This window comes from Rhipicephalus microplus, unplaced genomic scaffold (genome assembly GCF_043290135.1).
Source record: "Rhipicephalus microplus isolate Deutch F79 unplaced genomic scaffold, USDA_Rmic scaffold_134, whole genome shotgun sequence".
NCBI classification, from domain to species: domain Eukaryota; kingdom Metazoa; phylum Arthropoda; class Arachnida; order Ixodida; family Ixodidae; genus Rhipicephalus; species Rhipicephalus microplus.
Window position 1 is genome coordinate 140,001 of NW_027464706.1, and position 12,500 is coordinate 152,500.

The 12,500-nt window shown below is 61.2% G+C and overlaps 2 non-coding genes across 2 annotated transcripts; both read left to right on the forward strand.

Annotated features, from left to right (window-relative positions):
• Nucleotides 1-8,125: 8,125 nt before the first annotated feature.
• Nucleotides 8,126-9,940, forward strand: LOC142790924 (small subunit ribosomal RNA). The gene has a single exon (XR_012889861.1). It is a non-coding gene; the product is annotated as a small subunit ribosomal RNA (ribosomal RNA).
• Nucleotides 9,941-11,659: 1,719 nt separating this feature from the next.
• On the forward strand, nt 11,660-11,812 carry LOC142790863 (5.8S ribosomal RNA). The gene has a single exon (XR_012889814.1). It is a non-coding gene; the product is annotated as a 5.8S ribosomal RNA (ribosomal RNA).
• The last annotated feature ends 688 nt before the right edge of the window (nt 11,813-12,500 follow it).

Here is a 12,500-nt window from a genome sequence, read left to right on the forward strand (position 1 = left end):
GCCATGTCTGTTTGCCACAGTTTTCCCGGTGGTGCCGCACCCGGGCTCGCCCCGGCTGACGCAGTTTTCGCGCCGCCCCGGCTGACGCGGTTTCGTGCCGCCCCGGCAGACGCGGTTTTCGCGCCGCCCCGGCTGACGCGGTTTTTGCGTCGCCCCGGCTGACACGGTTCGGACTTTGCACTTTTCGGCTGTGCCTGGCTGGCGGCCCACTCACTCGATCGCCATGTCTGTTTGCCACAGTTTTCCCGGTGGTGCCGCACCCGGGCTCGCCCCGGCTGACGCAGTTTTCGCGCCGCCCCGGCTGACGCGGTTTCGTGCCGCCCCGGCAGACGCGGTTTTCGCGCCGCCCCGGCTGACGCGGTTTCGTGCCGCCCCGGCAGACGCAGTTCGGACTTAGCACTTTTCGGCTGTGCCTGGCTGGCGGCCCACTCACTCGATCGCCATGTCTGTTTGCCACAGTTTTCCCGGTGGTGCCGCACCCGGGCTCGCCCCGGCTGACGCAGTTTTCGCGCCGCCCCGGCTGACGCGGTTTCGTGCCGCCCCGGCAGACGCGGTTTTCGCGCCGCCCCGGCTGACGCGGTTTCGTGCCGCCCCGGCAGACGCAGTTCGGACTTAGCACTTTTCGGCTGTGCCTGGCTGGCGGCCCACTCACTCAATCGCCATGTCTGTTTGCCACAGTTTTCCCGGTGGTGCCGCACCCGGGCTCGCCCCGGCTGACGCAGTTTTCGCGCCGCCCCGGCTGACGCGGTTTCGTGCCGCCCCGGCAGACGCGGTTTTCGCGCCGCCCCGGCTGACGCGGTTTCGTGCCGCCCCGGCAGACGCAGTTCGGACTTAGCACTTTTCGGCTGTGCCTGGCTGGCGGCCCACTCACTCGATCGCCATGTCTGTTTGCCACAGTTTTCCCGGTGGTGCCGCACCCGGGCTCGCCCCGGCAGACGCGTTTTTTTTTTTCTTTCGCCCCGGCTGACGCAGTTTTCGCGCCGCCCCGGCTGACGCGGTTTCGTGCCGCCCCGGCAGACGCGGTTTTTTGCGCCGCCCCGGCTGACGCGGTTTTTGCCGCCCCGGCTGACGCAGTTCGGACTTAGCACTTTTCGGCTGTGCCTGGCTGGCGGCCCACTCACTCGATCGCCATGTCTGTTTGCCACAGTTTTCCCGGTGGTGCCGCACCCGGGCTCGCCCCGGCAGACGCGTTTTTTTTTTTTTCTTTCGCCCCGGCTGACGCAGTTTTCGCGCCGCCCCGGCTGACGCGGTTTCGTGCCGCCCCGGCAGACGCGGTTTTTTGCGCCGCCCCGGCTGACGCGGTTTTTGCCGCCCCGGCTGACGCAGTTCGGACTTAGCACTTTTCGGCTGTGCCTGGCTGGCGGCCCACTCACTCGATCGCCATGTCTGTTTGCCACAGTTTTCCCGGTGGTGCCGCACCCGGGCTCGCCCCGGCTGACGCAGTTTTCGCGCCGCCCCGGCTGACGCGGTTTCGTGCCGCCCCGGCAGACGCGGTTTTCGCGCCGCCCCGGCTGACGCGGTTTCGTGCCGCCCCGGCAGACGCAGTTCGGACTTAGCACTTTTCGGCTGTGCCTGGCTGGCGGCCCACTCACTCGATCGCCATGTCTGTTTGCCACAGTTTTCCCGGTGGTGCCGCACCCGGGCTCGCCCCGGCTGACGCAGTTTTCGCGCCGCCCCGGCTGACGCGGTTTCGTGCCGCCCCGGCAGACGCGGTTTTCGCGCCGCCCCGGCTGACGCGGTTTCGTGCCGCCCCGGCAGACGCAGTTCGGACTTAGCACTTTTCGGCTGTGCCTGGCTGGCGGCCCACTCACTCGATCGCCATGTCTGTTTGCCACAGTTTTCCCGGTGGTGCCGCACCCGGGCTCGCCCCGGCAGACGCAGTTTTCGCGCCGCCCCGGCAGACGCGGTTTTCGCGCCGCCCCGGCTGACGCGGTTTTTGCCGCCCCGGCTGACGCAGTTCGGACTTGGCACTTTTTGGGCTGAGCCTGGCTGGCGGCCCACTCACTCGATCGCCATGTCTGTTTGCCACAGTCTTCCCGGTGGTGCCGCACCCGGGCTCGCCCCGGCAGACGCGTTTTTTTTTCTTTCGCCCCGGCAGACGTGGTTCCCCCCCCCCTTTTCGCTCGCCCCGGCTGACGAGGTTTTCGCGCCGCCCCGGCTGACGCAGTTTTCGCGCCGCCCCGGCTGACGCGGTTTCGTGCCGCCCCGGCTGACGCGGTTTTCGCGCCGCCCCGGCTGACGCGGTTTTTGCGTCGCCCCGGCTGACACGGTTCGGACTTTGCACTTTTCGGCTGTGCCTGGCTGGCGGCCCACTCACTCGATCGCCATGTCTGTTTGCCACAGTTTTCCCGGTGGTGCCGCACCCGGGCTTGCCCCGGCAGACGCGTTTTTTTTTTTTCTTTTCGCCCCGGCTGACGCAGTTTTCGCCCCGCCCCGGCTGACGCGGTTTCGTGCCGCCCCGGCAGACGCGGTTTTTTGCGCCGCCCCGGCTGACGCGGTTTTTGCCGCCCCGGCTGACGCAGTTCGGACTTTGCACTTTTTGGCTGAGCCTGGCTGGCGGCCCACTCACTCGATCGCCATGTCTGTTTGCCACAGTTTTCCCGGTGGTGCCGCACCCGGGCTCGCCCCGGCAGACGCGTTTTTTTTTTTCCTTCGCCCCGGCAGACGTGGTTCCCCCCCCCCCCTCCGTCTTTCTTTTTGTTTTTTTTTTCGCCGCGGCTGAAGTGGATTTTTCGGTGCCTCGACGCCCCGGTAGTCGCGGTTTTTCCGTTTCCGCACGGCCCCGGCTGACGCTGCTCGGTCACAGTCGCCTTTTGTGAGGATTGCAGACTTCTTGAGCGCGGGTGTTTTTTTTTTGTTGTTGTTGTTGTTTTATTACGCATTCGCTCCAGCAGACGCTGTTTAGACTTTTTGTTTCCTCTTTTATCCTGCGACGAGGTGACGAGGTTTATTCGGTGCCCCGCCGCCCCGGCTGAAGTGATTTTTCCTGTCCCGTGCCGCCCCGGCTGACGCGGTTGGGACTTCGCGTTTGTTCGGCCGCCACGGGTTTTGGCGCACTCGCTCGGTTGCTTGTTGTTGCCACTTGTTGCGAACCCAGGTTTCTTGAGCGAGCGCGGGCGTTTTTTCTTCCTTTCTTTCTTTGTTCTATGTGTTAGCGAATCGGCCTTTAATATCACACGAGGACTCACAACCAACAATTTTCAGTTTGAAGTGTAAAAAATCTGCAGGTGTTGACGTAACTGACTTGCCCCGTACCCTTGAGTACATCCATGAAGTTCTCGTAGTACTACTAAATCGCATTATTCCAAGTGGAGAAATTCCCATAAACTTGCAAACCTCTACACGAAAATCGGTGCGCGTGATAAAGTTGAAAATTATCGTCCGATATCAAATGTGCCTTCTATAACACAAATTCTAGGAAAAAAAAAAAAAAACACTTGTTCGCCGTTCTCTGCGCCGTGACTGGCAGCACTCCGGCGAAGCGAAACGGGGTCGATTCGAGCACGATATCGGCGTCTTTCGACGTGCTCGCCGGCGACCGTCGCACGAGTACGTCGCACGAGCGCGTCTGCCGGGGCGCCGTTTGCGAAGCCGACGCAAAAGTGGGAACCGCCGCTCGGATGATCGCCGCTTTCGGCAGAGTGAGTGTTGGCACTCCGGGGAAGCGAAACAGCGTGAATGCGCCCACGAAATCGGCGTATTTTGAAGTGCCCGCCGGCGACCGTCGCACGAGTACGGTAAACCGCGTCAGCCGGGGCGTAGTTCGGGACGCCGACGAAAAAGTGGGAAGCGCAACTCGGATCTTCGCCGTTTTTGCAGGAGTGAGTGGCGGCCCTCCTGCGAGACCAAGAAGCATCGATTCGTGCACGAATTCGGCGCCTTTCGACGTGATCGCCGGCGACCGTCGCTCGAGTAGGGCAAACCGCGTCTGCCGGGGCGGGCTTCGGGACGCCGATGCGAAAGTGGGAAACGCTGCTCGGATGTTCGCCGTTTTTGGCCGAGTGAGTGCTGGCACTCGGGCGAAGCCAAACGGGGCCGATTACGGCACGATATCGGCGTCTTTCGACGTGCCCGGCGGCGACCGTCGCACGAGTACGGTAAACCGCGTCAGCCCGGGCGGAGTTCGGGACGCCGATGCGAAAGTGGAGAACGCCGCTCGGATCTTCGCCGTTTTTGGAGGAGTGAGTGGCGGCACTCCGGAGAAGCCAAGGAGCGCCAATTAGCGCACGATATCGGCGTCTTTCGACGCGCTCGCCGGCGACCGTCGAACGAGTAGGGCAAACCGCGTCTGCCGGGGCGGGGTTTACGACGCCGACGCAAAAGTGGGAACCGCCGCTCGGATGTTGGCCGTTTTTGGCAGAGTGAGTGCTGGCACACCGGCGACGCGAAAGAGCGCGAAAGCGCCCACGAAAGTGGCGTATTTGGACGTGCTTGACGGCGACCGCTGCAGGAGTACGAAAAACCACGTCAGCCGGGGCGAGCGACCCACGGCGGTCTGGGTGCTTATCGCTGCTATTATAGGGGCACCCCGGCAGACGCAGAAAAAAAAAATTTTTTTTCGACCTTCTTTTTTGCTGGTCGAGCTCGGGTAACCCAGGTCGCAATGGGAGCCGCGCACGAAAGCGGCGTCGCGAGACGCGTTCGCGGTCGCTAGTCGCACGAGCTCGGCAACCGCGTCAGCCGGCGCGGAGTTCGGGATGCCGACGGCTAAGTGGGTACCGCTGCTCGGATGTTCGCCGTTTTTGGCCGAGTGAGTGCTGGCACTCCGGCGAAGCGAAACGGGGCCGATTCGGGCACGATATCGGCGTATTTCGACGTGCTCGCCGGCGACCGTCGCACGAGTACGGCAAAGCGCGTCTGCCGGGGCGAGGTTTGCGATGCCGACGAAAAAGTGGGAAGCGCCGCTCGGATCTTCGCCGTTTTTGCAGGAGTGAGTGGCGGCCCTCCTGCGAGACCAAGAAGCATCGACTCGCGCACGATATCGGTGTCTTTCGACGTGCCCGCCGGCCACCGCCGCACGAGTACGGCAAACCGCGTATGCCGGGGCGGGGTTGGCGACGCCGACGCAAAAGTGGGAACCGCCACTAGGATGTTCGCCGTTTTTGGCAGAGTGAGTGCTGGCACACCGGCGACGCGAAAGAGCGCGAAAGCGCCCACGAAAGTGGCGTATTTGGACGTGCTTGACGGCGACCGCTGCAGGAGTACGAAAAACCACGTCAGCCGGGGCGAGCGACCCACGGCGGTCTGGGTGCTTATCGCTGCTATTATAGGGGCACCCCGGCAGACGCAGAAAAAAAAAATTTTTTTTCGACCTTCTTTTTTGCTGGTCGAGCTCGGGTAACCCAGGTCGCAATGGGAGCCGCGCACGAAAGCGGCGTCGCGAGACGCGTTCGCGGTCGCTAGTCGCACGAGCTCGGCAACCGCGTCAGCCGGCGCGGAGTTCGGGATGCCGACGGCTAAGTGGGTACCGCTGCTCGGATGTTCGCCGTTTTTGGCCGAGTGAGTGCTGGCACTCCGGCGAAGCGAAACGGGGCCGATTCGGGCACGATATCGGCGTATTTCGACGTGCTCGCCGGCGACCGTCGCACGAGTACGGCAAAGCGCGTCTGCCGGGGCGAGGTTTGCGATGCCGACGAAAAAGTGGGAAGCGCCGCTCGGATCTTCGCCGTTTTTGCAGGAGTGAGTGGCGGCCCTCCTGCGAGACCAAGAAGCATCGACTCGCGCACGATATCGGTGTCTTTCGACGTGCCCGCCGGCCACCGCCGCACGAGTACGGCAAACCGCGTATGCCGGGGCGGGGTTGGCGACGCCGACGCAAAAGTGGGAACCGCCACTAGGATGTTCGCCGTTTTTGGCAGAGTGAGTGCTGGCACTCCGGCGAAGCGAAAGAGCGCGAATGCGCCCACGAAAGTGGCGTGTTTGGACGTGCTTGACGACGACCACCGCAGGAAAACGAAAAACCACGTCAGCCGGGGCGAGCGACCCATGGCGGTCTGGGTGCTTATCGCTGCTATTATAGGGGCACCCCGGCAGACGCAAAAAAAAAAAAAATTTTTTTTCGACATTCTTTCTTGCTCGTCGACCTCGGGTGACCCAGGTCGCAGTGGGAGCCGCGCACGAAAGCGGCGTCGCGAGACGGCTTCGCGGTCGCTAGTCGCACGAGCTCGGCAACCGCGTCTGCCGGGGCGGAGTTCGGGACGCCGACGGCTAAGTGGGAACCGCCGCTCGGATGTTCGCCGTTTGTGGCCGAGTGAGTGCTGGCACTCCGGCGAAGCCAAACGGGGCCGATTCCGGCACGATATCGGCGTCTTTCTACGTGCTCGCCGGCGACCGTCGCACGAGTACGGCAAAGTGCGTCTGCCGGGGCGGGGTTTGCGACGCGTACGCAATAGTGAGAACCGTCGCTCGGATGTTCGTCGTCTTTCGCCGAGCCAGTGCTGGCACTCCGGCGAAGCCGAACGGAGCCGATTCGGGCACGATATCGGCGTCTTTCCACGTGCTCGCCGGCGACCGTCGCACGAGTACGGTAAACCGCGTCAGCCGGGGCGGAGTTCGGGACGCCGATGCGAAAGTGGGAAGCGCCGCTCGGATCTTCGCCGTTTTTGGAGGAGTCAGTGGCGGCACTCCGGTGAAGCCAAGGTGCGCCAATTCGCGCACGATATCGGCGTCTTTCGACGTGCCCGCCGGCCACCGTCGCACGAGTACGGCAAACCTCGTCTGCCGGGGCGGGGTTTGCGACGCCGACGCAAAAGTGGGAACCGCCGCTCGGATGTTCGCCGTTTTTGGCAGAGTGAGTGCTGGCACTCCGGCGAAGCGAAAGAGCGTGAATGCGCCCACGAAAGTAGCGTATTTGGACGTGCTTGACGGCGACCGCCGCAGGAGTACGAAAAACCACGTCAGCCGGGGCGAGCGACCCACGGCGGTCTGGGTGCTTATCGCTGCTATTATAGGGGCACCCCGGCAGACGCAGAAAGAAAAAAAAAAAAAAAATGGGGACATGGCGTGCGTCACCGTGCGGCTTCGCAGCGTTGCCGAAGTCGCCGAGCCCTTCGACTGAGCCGAACGGCGGACAGGGAACGTTGGTCGGCCGTTCTAACCTGTCGGTGCCACGCCGAGACGTCGTTAAGGAAAACCGCGTCGTGGGCCTCTACGACGCCGTCGAGTCGTTGTACGTTTGGTGTCCAGCGTGTCGGCGGCGAGTAGCGGACACGTCGTTCACGACTTCGGTCTTTCGCAGTCGACGCGAACTTGCGGAGAGTCGTGGTGCCTCACGTTTTCGGCAGAAACCGCGGCGGAATTTTCCCGTGCGTGCGCGCACGACCTCGGTGCTGTGCCGTCAGCGTAGTGTTGCACAAACTCGTGGCCTACCCAAGGTGCGGTACGTTTGCGGCCGTATCCTCGGTGGGAATTTCGTGAGTAGGGTCGCAAATTCTACGACCTCGGCGGGTTTGAGAGCGACGTAGACTTGTGGCACGCTCAACGTGCCACACGTTTCGGGGCACACCCGCGGTGAAATTTTCTCGAGTACGCTCGTATTAGTGCCCAAGGAGGTCTGGGTACTTATCGCTGCTATTATGTGGGGGTTCTCGTGAGCGGCGTACGCGAAAGCGACCGGGTGTCTGATATGCGGCGGGCTTCGGCCTCGTCAAGCGTGTCCTCGGGTCTGCTCCAGGGGAATCCACGGCAGTCGTCTGCAGCCTCATCCGCTTGATGCGTTAGGGGCTGGTTGTCGGACGGTGCCGTTTTACCACGATATCGAGGTGTGTTCCGTGTCGTCCTCGGGCGATTCAGATGCGAAAGCGCCGAAGACGCGGGCGTGACCCGTCGTCTGGCGGCTTTGCAGTCTCGGCTCCGTTGCTAGTTCCGGCCGGTCCACCGACAGTGCAGCGGGCTTGGGCAACCCGCACGGCGCGACCGAGTCGATGCAACGAAAAAGAGCGAGCATGAACGTGCTTCTTGCCGCACGGCTCCCACTCGTCTTTCGGGAAGGTTGTGCCGTAGCGAGCTCGAACGCCGTCATCTCGGAGTGCAAAATAAGCGTGTTGGGGCGCCTGAAGGTGGCCTCCGCCGCACACAGACTGCGTCCGGCCCGCCGAAGGCGAGGACGGACGCGCAGTCGAACGATTACCTGGTTGATCCTGCCAGTAATCATATGCTTGTCTCAAAGATTAAGCCATGCATGTCTAAGTACATGCCGAAATAAGGCGAAACCGCGAATGGCTCATTAAATCAGTTATGGTTCCTTAGATCGTTTCTTCCTACTTGGATAACTGTGGCAATTCTAGAGCTAATACATGCAGTGAGCCTGGAGCCCTTTGGGTAACGGGTGCTTTTATTAGACCAAGATCGATCGGGTTTCGGCCCGTATTGTGTGGTGACTCTGGATAACTTTGTGCTGATCGCATGGCCACGAGCCGGCGACGTTTCTTTCAAGTGTCTGCCTTATCAACTTTCGATGGTAGGTTACTTGCTTACCATGGTTGTTACGGGTAACGGAGAATCAGGGTTCGATTCCGGAGAGGGAGCCTGAGAAACGGCTACCACATCCAAGGAAGGCAGCAGGCGCGCAAATTACCCACTCCCGGCACGGGGAGGTAGTGACGAAAAATAACAATACGGGACTCTTTTGAGGCCCCGTAATTGAAATGAGTACACTCTAAATCCTTTAACGAGGATCAATTGGAGGGCAAGTCTGGTGCCAGCAGCCGCGGTAATTCCAGCTCCAATAGCGTATACTAAAGCTGCTGCGGTTAAAAAGCTCGTAGTTGGATCTCAGTTCCAGACGAGTAGTGCATCTACCCGATGCGACGGCTCGGACTGAACATCATGCCGGTTCTTTCTTGGTGCACTTCATTGTGTGCCTCGAGATGGCCGGTGCTTTTACTTTGAAAAAATTAGAGTGCTCAACGCAGGCGAGTCGCCTGAATAAACTTGCATGGAATAATAGAACAAGACCTCGTTTCTGTTCTGTTGGTTTTTGGAATACGAGGTAATGATTAAGAGGGACGGACGGGGGCATTCGTATTGCGGCGCTAGAGGTGAAATTCTTGGACCGTCGCAAGACGAACTACTGCGAAAGCATTTGCCAAGAATGTTTTCATTGATCAAGAACGAAAGTCAGAGGTTCGAAGGCGATCAGATACCGCCCTAGTTCTGACCATAAACGATGCCAACCAGCGATCCGCCTGAGTTACTCAAATGACTCGGCGGGCAGCTTCCGGGAAACCAAAGTATTTGGGTTCCGGGGGAAGTATGGTTGCAAAGCTGAAACTTAAAGGAATTGACGGAAGGGCACCACCAGGAGTGGAGCCTGCGGCTTAATTTGACTCAACACGGGAAAACTTACCCGGCCCGGACACTGGGAGGATTGACAGATTGAGAGCTCTTTCTTGATTCGGTGGATGGTGGTGCATGGCCGTTCTTAGTTGGTGGAGCGATTTGTCTGGTTAATTCCGATAACGAACGAGACTCTAGCCTATTAAATAGGTGCGGGGTTCCCAGCACCTTACAACCTTCTTAGAGGGACAAGCGGCTCCTAGCCGCACGAAACAGAGCAATAACAGGTCTGTGATGCCCTTAGATGTCCGGGGCCGCACGCGCGCTACACTGAAGGAAGCAGCGTGTCTTTATCCCTGTCTGAAAAGACTGGGTAACCCGTGGAACTTCTTTCGTGATTGGGATAGGGGCTTGCAATTGTTCCCCTTGAACGAGGAATTCCCAGTAAGCGCGAGTCATAAGCTCGCGTTGATTACGTCCCTGCCCTTTGTACACACCGCCCGTCGCTACTACCGATTGAATGATTTAGTGAGGTCTTCGGACCGATGTCCGGCGCGGCCTTTCGGTTGCGCCGGTCTGTTGGAAAGATGACCAAACTTGATCATTTAGAGGAAGTAAAAGTCGTAACAAGGTTTCCGTAGGTGAACCTGCGGAAGGATCATTAACGGATTGTGAAGGGTGAGCGCCTCAGCTGCGTCTGCGCCCGACACTTTCTGCCGCTGACCCCGTTTGGACGCGGGGTCGGCTTTTCCCCACGGGGCTGCCTGAATGTGGAGCGGCACCCCGTGACAAATTGTTGCGCCCAGCGGACGCCAACACCGCGACCTTGGACGGTCGGCCAGGTGGCGGACGCGGGTACAAACGGCGCAACGCACTCATAGGTCGGCTTTCGACCCGCCACTGCACCGTGGCTCGAAGCGCTCGAAATGCGCGACCCGACCGCTGCGGGACCGCCTAGTACTGTAAACAGGAGCGGCGGAGCGCGAACGGCGAGTCGTGGTTACGTCGGTAGAAGGCGAGGCTGCGCGTTCCCGAAACGCCAGCCGAGTGCCCTCCCGACCGTTCGAGCGTGCAAGAACGAGACCCGACAATCGCGCGGCGACTGCCAAGTACGAGAGGAACGGCACAAGCGTCGGCGGTCGGTCAAGGAACTGGCGATGTGACGGGTCCGCTGTGCACCAGTGCATACCGTCCCGCCGTCCGCGGCAAGCGCCTCCGCGTCCTCGGGTGACGGAGGCTGCCGGTCGGTTCTTGCAGGCGAGGGATCTCGCTGGCACCGGTTCGCGTTGACGCGCGGCCGGTCATGGCACGGCGATGCGACGGCCGAGGTGCGCAGTACTCGATGGAGGAACCGCACGCTCCGATGACCGTCCCGCCCTCCGCGGCGTATGCGTACCGACCGTAATGGTTGCAGCAGCGCCGGCCGGCTTTTGAATTCGCCACACGAAACACGGTGCGAGATCGCGGTTAGGGGAGCGTCGACGTTGCCAGGCGTTTTGCTTGCTGCCGAGGGAAAGGCGGCACGGCCACGTCGCGCTCGTCGCGATTAGCGGGTCTGCGCGCTTTGGGAAGGTGCCGCAACGACTTGCCGAAAGAGGAAGCACGGAAGAACGAGGGACTTGGACGTCCCGACAATTGAACGCACTTGCGGCCAGGCCCTTGCTGGCTTCGTTCTTCCGCCTCGAGTAGGCTCGTACGCGGCTCCGGCGCCGAAAGTGGTCCTTGGCACCGACTTCGGTGGACGTGGGAAGTGCCGCGCAAGTACGGCGCGCCTGGCTCCACCTGTTGGCTAAAGTAGGCAGCCGGATCGGCATTTTGGTGTGCGGTGGCAAACCGTGGATGCGAAAAAAGCTTGTGCGATTTCGTGGAACAAAAAGCGGGGGTCCCCCTTTTTATGCGGAGGAGACCGACCCGCCTGCCGTGGTGAACCGCGACGCCACGGTAAAAACGGGAGAGGCTTGTCGATGGGACCGTGCATCCCGCGCTCCACGGAGGCCGGGAGGCGGCCGCCCGAGGAAATGTGTAGCCGTCGAGGCCCGCATCTGCGTGCACTCTTATCCAAATGGGTGTACCGCAGGCATTTTCTGGTTAGGCGGGCCAATGAGAGCGAGCACACAACGATACCTACGGGTCCGGCTTGGAGAACCGGCTTCGACGCCTCCCGAGTATTTATAGAGGGGTGGACCACGAAAGCACTCGCAAGTAGCGAAAGCGAAACGCCGTCCGAAACACACCGTTTGCTCGATTTGCGGCAGCCGAAAAAGGCGCGGCAGAGTTTTGGAGTCCAAGCGTGCGCTGAAAAGCGCCCTTCTTGGCCACTGTTTGGCCGAGTGCCAGAAACGTTTGGTTTTGACTGTACGGAATTGAACAAACACTTTTTCACGACTCTAAGCGGTGGATCACTCGGTTCTCGGGTCGATGAAGAACGCAGCCAGCTGCGAGACTTGGTGTGAATTGCAGGACACACTGAGCACTGATTCTTTGAACGCACATTGCGGCCTTGGGTCTTCCCTTGGCTTCGTCTGTCTGAGGGTCGGATCACATATCAAGAGAGCCTTCGGCGCACAAGGGAACGTGAGCCGTCGACTCGTTTTGACCGCGTCGGCAACACGGACAGCACGCTGAACACCTCACAGCGAGCGCCAACAGCGGCCACTCAAGGGCGAGACGGTGGCGACCGTCGTGCCAGAGCCCAACCGAAACGGGGGCGACCGACTGCATTGAGGATGTGGCACCTCGTTGAGACCGCCGCAGGACTTCGAGTCGGAAGGAAGCCTGCAGGGAAAGTGCGGTCGAGGTTGCGTACTCCTCTCTGCGACCGGGCGCGCAAGAGCTGCGAGAGCCACGGACGCGCAACTTTAACGCACGGTAAACACGAGGAGCGAAAGCCGGCCAGCAAAGCTTCTCCAGCCGTGCGCAAAGTGCGCGAGATCGCAGCCTTGCGTTGCGCTTGTTGCCCTCGAAGTAAGCAGGGTGTCCCGTAGACCGGGCGCTCGAACACGCTGCGGGGCCGTGCCTCCTCCAGGCTTTGCCGCGCGAACAGGGAACGTTCGCGCGCAAAGCGCAGGGAGGTGAGGAGGCTGCGCCCGACGTTTGCGGTTCGCTGCGTACGCGGTTGATGCGGAGAGCACGGCGCGACGACTTGCCGCGAAGCGGAAAAAGTCTCCCGCACGAGTTGGCGAAACGTTGGCGAAGCTTAAGGCGTTCTCGTCGTAGTCCGCCGT